The sequence below is a fragment of the Nematolebias whitei genome, chromosome 3 (assembly GCF_014905685.2).
Source record: "Nematolebias whitei isolate Nwh7 chromosome 3, NemWhi1, whole genome shotgun sequence".
In the NCBI taxonomy this organism is placed as follows: Eukaryota; Metazoa; Chordata; class Actinopteri; order Cyprinodontiformes; family Rivulidae; genus Nematolebias; species Nematolebias whitei.
Window position 1 is genome coordinate 21,651,628 of NC_056500.1, and position 8,392 is coordinate 21,660,019.

The window sequence follows — 8,392 nt, forward strand, 5'->3', positions numbered from 1 at the left end:
ACCAGTACACATACTGCGATAACCGATCAACAGAGGATTCCATCTCCTCTGTGGTCCACACTGCTCTCATCCACCTGGAGCAGAAGGACTCCTATGTCCTTATGCTTTTTGTGGACTTCATGTCTGACTTCAACACCATGATCCCCCAAACCCTGATGGACAAACTACTCACACTAGGACTAAGCCCCTCCATTTGCAACTATGTACTAGACTTCTTAACAACGAGACCGCAGTCAGTAAGGATCCACAACTTCTCTTCCTCCACCATAACCGTCAGCACTGGCTCCCCTCAGGGATGTGTGTTGAGCCCTCTCCTTTTCACTCTGCTCACATATGATTGTGCAACTACCCATCCAGGCTGTCTTATTGTAAAGTTTGCAGATGATACAGTGGTGGTGGGATGCATCACAAACAATGATGAGCCCAGCTACATTCAGGAGGTGGAACATCTGGAGAGCTGGTGCAAGAACAATAACCTTCACATCAATGTGAAGAAGACAAAGGAGTTGATTGTGGACTTCAGAAGGAACAAATACACCTACACCCCCCTGAACATAAGAGGATCTGCGGTGGAAGTGGTCTCCAGCTACAAGTACTTGGGTGTACAACTGAATGACAACCCCATCTCGAGCAACAACACTACCAGCCTGATCAAGAAAGCTCATCAGAGACTCTACTTCCTCAGGCGGCTGAGACGAGCTGGTCTGGGAAGCTCAGTCCTCATCTCCTTCTACAGGTGTGCAGTAGAGAGTATCCTGTGCTCCAGCATCAACGTGTGGCATGGAGGCTGCACAGCTGCAGAAAGAAAAGCTTTGCAGAGAGTGGTGGAGGCTGCACAGAAGTCTGTTGGAGTCAGTCTCCCCACCATCACAGACATCTACACCTCGAGATACAGGAAGAGAGCCACCTGTATCATGAAGGACCCCACTCACCCAGCACACACACTTCTTTCCCCTTTCCTCTCAGGAAGGAGGTTAAGGAGCATTAAGTGTAGAACCACTAGACTGAGGAACTGCTTCTACCCTGAGGCTGTTAGACTCATGAATCTCTATAATCACTGTGAAAAAAATCACATCATGTTGCTGCTGATCTGTTTCAATGTTGCTGCTGATCTATTTCATGTTGCTGCTGATCTGTTTCATGTTGATGTGTTCATGCATGCTCATCTGCTCACACAGACTCAAGTTTGTGCTGCTGTTCGATGTAATGTTTTTATTTTATGAGTGCTTAGTGTATATTTAGTTGATGTTTTTCTTAGTTCATATTTTAGATCTTATTACTGTTTTTCTTTTACATTTTATTATTGGATGTAACTGGGACCCTGTGTACATAATCTCATTCCACCACATGTACCACATGAGATGCGAATGACAAATAAATCTCTCTGAATCTGAATCTCTGAATAATTTTAATAATTTAATGCAACCTTTGATTGTCAGGTGTAAAAAGCTGCTGCTGTTGTTTGGTGTATTGTTTTTGTACTATTAGTGCTTAGTGTATTCTTAGTTTTGTGTATTTCTTGGTTCATATCTTAGATCTTCTTACAGTTTTTTTCATCTTTACAATATATTCTTTTGTTGGATGTAAATGGGACCCTGTGTACACAATTTAGTTTCACTGCATGTACCATGGTGCAAACAACACATAAAAAAACCTTAAACCTTAAAAGATCAATGAACTCAGGATGAAATCCTTCTTATGGGAGAACATTTCTGATTTTTGCACCAAAACATTGTTCTGTTTTTACAAAGTTACCAGGAACTTCTAAATGTGAGCAGAATGCATTTATCTTATTGTTTCCTAAAGTTTTTCCAGGTTTATAGGGTCTGTTTGCATAAACTTGTGATTAACTTAGTATGAACCGATATGTGGAAATGACACACTTTACCACTTGGTGGGGTTGTTAGTCCAGCTATCTCATGCCAGGTGAAAGGGCAACACTGAATTTGTGGTTCTTCCTAGCAGTTCAGGTGTGGTTAGATCCTTTTTTATGATTCTCATCTGTGACTAGAGTGAACATGAACAAACAAATCTTCATGTAATCACAGAGCTCCTGTCCTCTAACACGTCAGGGAGGTTCCTGCACCAAGTCACAGCTGTGAAAAATCTATTTTTTCCCCTCTATTCAATAATTTTGTTTCCATGAATCTCTTGACGTGGAAGTCAGATTACATCAGTTCATGTATATTAAAAATTTGCATCAATAAAACAACAGTAATATCCTCTTTATGAATAATTATTTAACAGCACTAGATACCATCTGTTAAAAAAACAAGGTGAGAATGTCCAGAAAGGATACATGAATATGCTTATTATCAGTCAAGGAGATTAGCTGTGATTAATGAGAAGTGACAGCAGATAATCATATTACTATTACTCTATTCATATTCAAATTCTGTACTGTTCCAGCACAGGAAAACAAAGTGACTAATCATAACCACATCACAGGCAGATTTTAATCAATGCATTAGGATTGATATACCCCCGGGGTGAAGGGGGTTATTGCTCACACAGCAGAATCGTTGGCGCTGACAATTAAATCAGATATAGCATTACAGGTTCTTTTACAGAGACCTCCACATAATTCAGACATAAAGAAAATGGACAAATACGTGGTAATTGGAGCAAATTTAGGAGTTTGAGGAAGAATATGTTAAAGGGATTAATCCACATTGTGCCAGTGTCTGGAGCATTAAGAACATGGAGCTGTGTTACGCTTTGTGACCTTTAGAATAAATTCACTTTCTTTCACAGAAAAGATGAGAACAGGAAATAAAACTGTATAGCATCTGCACAAACCTCTTTGAAGAAATCAGTAGCCGGACCTGATTAGATGTGTGGATTGAAGCATACTTTCCTTGCTTTGCTGTTTTATCCTAATTTACAGATAAGAAGAACTGAATTATTTAAGTCTTTTTGCTATTCTTTAAAGCTGTGTATGGCAAACTGAGATTTTATTGAGTAAACTCAAAAACTGTGAATGTACAACCTCTGGATTGTTACATTATTGTCTCCAGTCATGAAAGATGGATGATAATGTAATTGTCTGTGTTTGTCTGTCAAGCCTAACATAAAAAAAAGAAGTTTCAAACTTTGGCTTTAACTCTCAGTCAGCTCTGTCTGTAAAATATCTCATGAACCACAGGATGGATTTTATTGAAACCACCAGAAAGTGATCACTGGTTATACATCTGCAAATAATTAACTTTTGAAGGTGACCCAATTTAAAATGGTTACCATTGTAGTGAACCAGATGACCTCAAATCTACCAGATGGACAGAGACTGTTATTTTCATTGATCTGAATAAGTCTGAACCATCTGATGAACTTTCTTTCTTGAATTAATCAAGCAGAAAAATAAAATAAAACCATAAAATCTGTTTTTAAAGCTGAAAAGTAACTTTAATGTGGTTTTGACACGCTGGTCAAGTGCTTCGAAGCCTGCTTGCTGAAATCTTGCTACGTTAGAGTTTAAAATTCGCCAAAAAACGATGTTTTTAAACAAAGCTAGCGATGCTAATTTTAAGCTAACAAGCTAACGACCGGAGCTTAAAACTATGCCTAAAATCACTAAAGGAACCTGAAATATTGTCCCAAACACTCATGTTCAAGCTATAAAGTCTGATTGCAAAAACTTTTGCCACGTTTGTGTAAAAAATCCGTTCAGAAATGTTGATTTTGACCGAGTTTAGCCGAAGCTAACTTCAAGCTAAGCGGCTAACAACAGGATGTCAACCGAACGCCACAGGAAGTCATAGCACCCCTAGTGGACAACACAAAAAGTGACGGAGTTATAATTGTTGAGGAAATACTGACATCTCCTGGCGAGACGTGAGATCACAGATTTCACTTCGTTTTTTAGGTAAAGAGTGAAATTAAACGTCTTTTTATTTTTCTGTAAGGCAAATTCTGAGTTAACAAACTTCCTCAAAGCTGAATAAAACACTGTTATCTTACATTTTAAAAAGTAATAGGTATTTATGCAAATAAGCATTCACCAAAAAGTTTATTTCACTGTTAATCCTTTAAAAATAAGGTACAAAAATAAACATTAACTTTTTAAAACAGATACAGTTACAAATATTCACAGAGTTGAACAGTTTACTCATTTTGCTTGAAGGATAATACACGTTTAATTGCAAAATCACTAAATAAGAGTAAATTTATCAGGAAAAAGAGATTCTCTGTTTAATTTACCACCTAAATAAAATATCTCTCTATTTAATTTTAAATAGAAGCTATACAGGAGCAAAGACAGTTTTTCTGAAGAAAGACTGAGTATTCCTCATCATCAAATTCTTTTCTCTTTTCACCCACCTGGGTTGATGAGTAACTGTTTAAAATAGCAAATTTCTGGAACAGAACGGTTTAAAATATGTTTTAAACTAATATTGCTGTGAGACTAAAAGAAAATTTGCAGGTTTATAAAAATATTCAGTGTTTTAGAGTAAATACACTAAAAACAGCTTGGTACTCTAGTATCTGTGGAAAACAAGCACAAAAAGTAACACTGCTGAAAGAGAGCATTTACTTAAATATTCATGAATTGGGGTAAAACCTGAGAAAGGTACCCACAGTTGAATAAGTGACTTATAACAGTACTTCTGTGTAAACCCAAAGCTAAAATAAGTGTGAAAACTCATTGACTTGAATACAAATATTTACCTGTAAAATATCTAAAGCTTGCAACTGTTCAAACAGATAAATTGCTACACAGTGAAAACATGGCAGGTGTGTTAGAAAAAGATTTTGACACAAAAGGAATTGCGGACTACTTGGAGAATGCGCTCGCGCTTCTCGGAGAGTCCTTACATCCATTTATGACTCAGACAGAGCGCATGAACCCAAAAGAGTTAGTGCACAATCTGAAGGAGGTTGCAGAAAGTGTGACCTCTGCAGAAATCACAAAGTCCAGTTATGAAAAGCTGGCTAAAATTGCAATCTTGCTGAAAGAATCATTCTATAAGGCCGTTGATAAAACTGTTATAATCAAACAAAGGTTAGACAGTGAAATAGATTTGGCTCAAAAGACGGAAGAATACGTCCGTCAATTTAGAAATGAACACGAGGTCCTCATGACGAAACATTATGAACAGATGTTTCAGTTACAGCAAGATACAAGTAGAGAAATTGCTTTGCTGAACAGCAAACTACAAGTACTTGAAGCATCACTATCGGAAGCAGAGGATAGAGAACAAGCGTACCAAGCCTCGCGTTCAGATAACGACGTGCTGAAAGCACAGTTACAGACCGCCTTGAAGGAGCTGGACGCTTGCAAAGCAGACAAAACGGAATCACTCCGACGATGGCTGACGTTAGTAAAACAATATCAGACATCACAGGAGGACCTGAAAGCTTGTGAAGAGAATTTAGCTACAGCTATAAACCAGATTTCTGATATGGGGCGGCCTGGTCTGAGACTCAAAGACGAACAGTCTAAGGGTCCGAGACAGCCACAAACTCTCCAGTCAGATGCTGTTGCACCTCTTCCTCCTGACAACACGCCGTTACCCCCACCCCCACCATGGGCGGTAGGGACAGAACTGCACAAATATGTACCTCTTCCTCCTGACACCATGCCCCCACCCCCACCACCATCATGGGCGGTAGGGACAGAACTGCACCGATATGCACCTCTTCCTCCTTATCAGCCACCCCCACCCCCACCATGGGCGGTAGGAGCAGGCCTTGACCAATCTGCACCAATCACGCATGTGAGACCGTTGATACAGTCTCCTTCAATGGATGATTTGCAGAAAGTCTCAAAATATGTACAACGTTTCGTTCCCGGCCCTATGGGGTCAGCAGGAACAAAAGCGTATCTCAAAGATCTGGATTTCAGATTGAGAGCTTATCCTAATGCTACGGTAGAGGATAAAATCAGTCTGATACGACTCACTTCGGACAGAGAGGTGTTCACCTTCATCGAGCGTCTGCCAGATGCAACGAGGAGGGATTACAACCTTCTGTGTGAGGCTCTGATCAAAGAGTATGACTCTTGCACGGGACCTGCTGGTTTTCCAGCCGCTGACAAGGTCACGCAGGGCAAGAATGAACATCCAAAAGTTTATTACAAAAGAATCTTCCAAGCTTATTTTGGTAACAGAAATGAGACCGGAATGGAAGAAGATGATGGTTTTAAGTTTGTTTTCACCAAAAATCTCCACTCTGATTTTAAAAAATCAGTACAAATGATGGCAAATTTCAGAGAAAAATCCATCAGTGAGATTAAACAGTGTGCTGTGAATGTGTTTGAAGCATGTTCTCATGATAAGACGCCCATTGAAGTGTTTCCTAGTGTAAAGGTTAAACCCCACTCTCTTGAACTAGAAGGACGACGTGCTTCGCCACCTCCTCCTAAGAAAGAGAGAAAACAGTCTGTTCAAAATAACAAACCACGTAATGAAGGTGCACGTTGGGACAAAAATGCTCCTCTTTCAGAGGATGAACGTGATTATCGTAAATGGGGTGAGCGCAGGACGCAACGATATGAGAAACCATATCGGCAGGGGCAGTACGTAAAGGAACCCCCGAAAGACGTACCTGACCGTCCCCCACCTCGGACGAAACGAACCGAGGCGAAAAAATCACAAAAGTTCCAGAAACAAGGCCCTACACCTCTGAACTCGGAAGAGACAGAGAAAATACGCAGGTTGTTAGAAACTTTGAAACACACTGACACGGGAACCCAACCAGGAGCACTTTGCAGTGATGTAATTCCCATTACATCTGATGGCGCGAATGACAACATAACAGATGTCGGTGAAACACACCAAGACATAACTGTTGTTGACTCAAACAACCCCTCATCTGAAGAAGGGGGGGTAAACACACACACAAACGATGACGAGTCATCGCAAGCTGAACACTCAGAAACAGCTTCTGCTGTGCTGACGGTTCAGACAAACCAAGATTACACAGATAAATCTGAACGCGTGAAAAAGCGTCAGAAAAAAACCAAAAGGTTTCTGTGTAACTTTATCAGAAAGGGGGCCGCCAAGAAGGCGTACCTGTCAGTAACACTCGAAGGTGTCCTCACACACGAAGCACTCTTGGACGGTGGGGCAGACATAACAATTATGTCAGCTAAACTGTTCGAGGAGCTGAGGACGGCCGCTGCCAGTGTTAACAGGATAATACCTCTCTCTGAATGTGCTATAGAAATGCAGGGTCTCTCAGAAATGAAAACAACCCTGACAGCTATAGCAATGGTTCACATGCAGATTGGCAATATGACACTGTACCACCCGGTACACGTGACCCATGTTGACTCATTCCCATTTTTGGTTGGCCAGGATTTTATAAATCGCTTTAACGCGATTATAGATTATGGTGATCAAACAATGTGGACAAAAGTGAGCAAACCACTGCCAATAGATACGCCTCCGGAGTGTGACACAGACTGCCCAACAGCAGGTACCGCGGAAGGCACAAAGGACTCCTCAGCCGAGGACACGAGCCCGGTGAGTACTCCTCTAACACCATGTGAAACCAAAGAAACCCAAGAGGTCCAAACTCTGACTCAACAAGACAGCCTCCTCTGTGAGCTGGAACAGTCAGAGTCCACCAAACACTACCTACCACTGGTAGTTAAGGGTGTAGAGATCCAAGGGTCCCACACCAACGATGCTGTACTGTCTCTGTGGACAGATAAATCAGCAATTAACCGAGCTTTCTACGAAACCTTGGTTCACAAACACGTTGGTCTAGAACTAATTAAAAAAGCTTTCCGCTTTCCATTAGTTCCCAATAGTTCACAGGTAATGACCGCAGAAGGAGTCATTAACCTAAAACTGAACTGGAATCAACGAGAACTGGTTCACCCATTTCTCGTTATCCAAAACTTACCACATGCATCCTACATAGGCTCTGACATTTTGGTAAGGTTAGGTGTTCACGTGGACACCATCAACAAGGTGCTGTGGTCCCTCAAACCAGCCACAAAGGATACTCCTGTGCTAGACACAGCGAGCCTTAAGGCTGGGCAGACCATTCCAGAGGCCTGCCAAGTTGCTAGCAACCAAGACACCACAGTACCACCTCAGGTGCTTAACCTAATGGTGCGAATCCACATAATAGCTGGACAAGCTATTAGCCATAAACAGGCATATTTTCAACCCTCTCCTGCATTTTTAAACTTGGGACTGTCCGTGGAAGCCACGAACCAGGTGAGTCTTGACTCCAGGACCACATCTATTGCTGTGTGTAACACTGGCATGGATGAGGTGCTGATCCCAAAAAAGACTATGCTAGGATGGTTGATTTCAACTGACTTTCATGATTTTGAACTAGGCATTCCATTTCTGGGAGGACTCCCAGACAATCTGGTACCGAGTCAAGAAGCTGGGCCAGTATGGTTCACAAAACCAACACAGGCCATAGCTCTTTTCTC